This window comes from Coffea arabica, chromosome 7e, assembly GCF_036785885.1.
Source record: "Coffea arabica cultivar ET-39 chromosome 7e, Coffea Arabica ET-39 HiFi, whole genome shotgun sequence".
NCBI lineage: Eukaryota > Viridiplantae > Streptophyta > Magnoliopsida > Gentianales > Rubiaceae > Coffea > Coffea arabica.
In genome coordinates this window covers 40,637,926-40,642,210 of record NC_092323.1, presented here as the reverse complement: position 1 = coordinate 40,642,210, position 4,285 = coordinate 40,637,926, and the positions used below count along the sequence as shown (strand labels likewise).

Genomic DNA, 4,285 nt, shown 5'->3' with positions numbered 1-4,285 from the left:
GTGACAGGCTATTTTTGTCACAAAAAAATAAAAAGTTGTCACTGATGACTTTTATTGACAACTTTCTAATTGTCACAGGGTCGTCACTGAAGGCCCGTCGGTAAAAGTACATAGTGACGACAATAAAAGTCGTCAGTGAATGGGACTGTTTTGTGACAACATGTGTCGTCAGTAATTGTTGTAATTTTAGTGATGACATAGTATCTTGTCAATGATATACAAAGCAATGTTGTCACTAAAAGTGGTCCGTAATTGTCACTGGTATAGACTAATTAGTGACAACTTTTACAGCAGGTTGTTATTAATTAGTGACAACTTTTACAGCAGGTTGTCATTGGTATAGACTAATTAGTGACAACTTTTACAACACTTTTTAATTCTATGACAGCAGGTTGTTATTAATGGAAAATTCTGATTCAGTGATAACACTTTATCACCATGAAATTTGTCAGATTTTCCTACTACAATTATATCTATAAATGAAAAAAAATGACAATGCTTGACAATTAGCAAATGAACGCATCCATTGCATTACGAAATGCCAAAATATCATATCAAGCATTCAAATATCATAATGAAGTTCAACAACACCCTACAAATGGTTTGATAAGTGGTATTTGGCCTAAATTTCACATATAAGTCGAGGTAGCTTTACAAAACAAATCCAAGTCCCAAAAAAAATATGTGTTGTCATGACATTTCCTAAGTATAAGATTTTCTTTATCGTCCTTGAGTGAATTGGCAACTCCTGCTGCTGATCTTCCAAAAAGCTAAAATGAGCAACATATCTGCAGTGAAGTACTGCAATTATTAGTAGGTCATAAGAAAAACTTGAAACAATAAAGATAACTAAAGAATTTGCAAGAAAATAAGCTAAATCATTCCTTTTAAGTATAATCTAGACAATGACTAAATAAGGGTAAAGTAAGAGATAAACACTTAGAACATTAGAGCTCAAGAAACACTTCTTTTACTTTTACTACGTTATTAAGAACTCACAAAACAATTAATATGCTTATGCTACCATATTAAGAACCAAACAGTGTTCCTTCTATGGCTTCATAGGCTCCATTTGTATGGTTCATTCTATAGATTATGCATAGCAACTTCAACTTTTCAGGTATTGAAAATGCATATTGTTTATCGCTAGACCAAATTTTGATGACAAATAAAATTCGACATATCTAGAGATTCTTAGCGCCCATTGGTAATATTTTAATGATTTTAATAATAAAATGATGCATCTAATATTTTAGTGAAACTGTGTAAAAAATGGAAAAGATGCTCCATTATAAATCGAAGCTTCTGACTATGAGGCGAACCAGTACATTCACTAACCAACTTACTTTCAATTTTCAGAAGTTCTAATAGCAAATATCACATGCTAGTAGCTTAAATAGCATAAAAGTAAGTAGTTATCAAGAAAAGTTTGCATAAGATGTCATGAAATACTAGATTATGAAATTTCTTTTCTACTAGTTAGCTTAGAGACCACTTGTAGCTTGTTTATATGCAAATGTCTCCTAGAACAAAGTGACAATTGTCACTTTTACAGAAACTTTGTTGACAAGACCCAACCATTTGAAACAAGTCTAACATAGATAGAAAGGAGTATATACTTACCCAAAAAACATCACAATATTTGGAAATTCCATAGCAAGGACCAATAGCATCAGCATAATAAGCTGCAAGACAATAACAAACCAATGAAGTCGCTATGAAATGATACTGTGCATTATAAGCTCAAAGACAATGAATAAAATGGTAGCTGTAGTTCTCATAAGAAAATGTTTGCATATAAAACATATGTTTCCTTCTTTCAATTTTGATACTAATCTATACTTGTACCTAATAACGTAACAACTACACATTCCAAGAACACTACATAATCGTCAAAACTTACATATTCATTCAGGTAGTCCATCACCAAATATGAAAAAAAATGGTAGGAAAGAACTACTTATTCAAGATAAACTCTAGAATTTGGACAATGAAAATCAAGCTTGATGTATACCTTTGGCAAGGAAAATGCTGTCTCCAGCTTATACCATAATCTGAATATCATGATTTCCTCACAAAAACTAAAAACACCTGCTTGTAACATAGTTAGCTATACAAGGCAATTAAAAGTAGTATCACAAAGTCCATACTCCTTAACTAACCACAAAACTTGAGAAAATTACGACTCCCAATGCAAAAGATGTGCAATATATACAAATTTCCCATGCGGCTTTTGTATTATATTTGAATTATGCTCCACTTCAGCAACCAAAAGTTGTTCATAAGCAAGCCTCTAGAATTAGCATTACAGTCAGCCATGAACCTTTTATTGACTTCATTAGTTGCACATTGGGAGTTCAAATGTAACTTACCTAACTTTAAAAAAGGCAATATAACTTTTCTCTTGCAATTTAAAGAAATCAGAACTTCACTTCCAAAACTGAAGAACTATTAAAAAACATAAAAAATAATAAATTATTTCATTCATGTACCAAAACTTGATCTCTATTGGATGGAGTACTGAATAGACATAACGTTGGTGATGGTGTAGAAAATGGAGATGAGATTTTCTCTTGAAATTCCCATGACAATTTACCAAATTTCAACACAAAAAAAGAAAAGAGGGGAATTTTTTACATCAGAAAAAATTCCTCTAAACCTTGTGATTTCCCAATTCCCTCTCCACCCAACACCACTTAACCCACTATTTTTCTCACTTGCAACCACTCATAGACATATCTACATCATAATCACTTCTTAAATCTTTTCCACTCCTACCACTATAGCTAATTAGGATGTAAAGCATACAAGAATCCAACAGTTCACAAAGTTTCACTTTCAACTGGTCATGGTAAAGCGTTTTTTGGATATTTACCTAACTTAACGAATCACTAAATTTGCCAAGATGCGATTGGCCAGCTCTTGTTTCATTTTTTTTTTTTTGTTTAAAACCGCATGAAGAAGAAGTGAACTCATATAATATTGTTTATAATTAGAAATTGGAAGAGTAGTAATTTTGTGTTAAAACTTAAAAAGGGTGTTTTAAATAAATGAAGGCTGCTTCAGGAGAGTACTTTAAAAGACAAAAATGAAAAAGAAAAACTGTTTGTAAATCCATTCATTTTCATCCCAGTAAACACAAAGCAGACACTAAAAGCAAATGACAGACATGAGTATAGGTTTCATTCCCATAGTCTATCACTATCCTGTTGTCGCATACAGACGTAAACATTAACATTGAGAGGTTTACATTAATGAATTTTCTACCGATCTTAAGGATCATATAATTCTTCAAAAACCCAAGTGCTGCTAACTGCTAACAAGTACCAACCCATTCAACAAACAAATGCCAAGCCGGACAGGAAGAATACAAAAGTGATTATACTACAATAAAATTATTCTCTTGCCATAATTTAAGGAATATTTACATTCCGAAAGTTTCCCTAGACCCAAATCTGATGAAGCTAGAGAACAAAGGAACCCTTAAATCTAGAGGGCGTGTGACCAGGAAATGGGTATTCTTTATGGGTTTGAGTGAGAGGGTATTAAGGGGGTGCCAGTAATGAGATGTCTGGTCTGTACTGCTAAAATCTTTGTCGGGGGCTCCCTGTTTTATCCTACGCACACCCTTGTAATTCCCCCCTTCATTTTATTCCCATCTTCTTGTCCCCGTTTTCCATCCCATTCCAAGAAACAAACCCCTTTACATCATAATCACCTTCGTCCCCAAACTCAACCTCAAACCCGTATCCACCACCAACCCCACTGAAACCTTTATCTTGTACAATAAAAAAGAATGAAGTAATGGTATTCACAACTAAAATAATTCTAGTGGAGATGATTTCACCCGTAACTCAAAATTATCCAAAAAAATTGGGCACAAATTTTTGGCAAAAAAATAATTAGGGCAAAACAAAAATTGGGGAAAAATCGGGGAGAAGAAGGAGAGACATGAGATACCTTTTCTTGCAAAGAGTTGGTGGAGTACTTCTTCTGTTCAACATCACAAAGACATGATCGATCTATGGAGAGGAGAAAGGAGAATTGTTTTTTGTTAATAGTTTCTGTTGAGAGTGTAAAGTGAGAGAGGGGAGACCAACGGAGAGTAAAGCAGAGAGCTTTTCTATTGGGTTACAAAATGTTTGTTTTTCACATTTGACCCACACCATATATTTTTCACATACTTTGTTTATTTAGTTTCAGTGAAATATCGGTTCACTGAGTTCCTCAAAATTTCAATCAAGTTTTTTTAGTTGAAGTATAATTTTACTAATACATTATTAAT

At 33.1% G+C, this 4,285-nt stretch overlaps 1 long non-coding RNA gene across 1 annotated transcript; it reads right to left on the bottom strand.

Annotated features, from left to right (window-relative positions):
• Positions 1-526: 526 nt before the first annotated feature.
• On the bottom strand, positions 527-4,070 carry LOC113702415 (uncharacterized). The gene is made up of 4 exons (XR_003451121.2): positions 3,961-4,070; positions 2,015-2,091; positions 1,624-1,685; positions 527-788 (listed from the first exon to the last, which is right to left on the bottom strand). It is a non-coding gene; the product is annotated as an uncharacterized lncRNA (long non-coding RNA).
• Between the last annotated feature and the right edge of the window lie 215 nt (positions 4,071-4,285).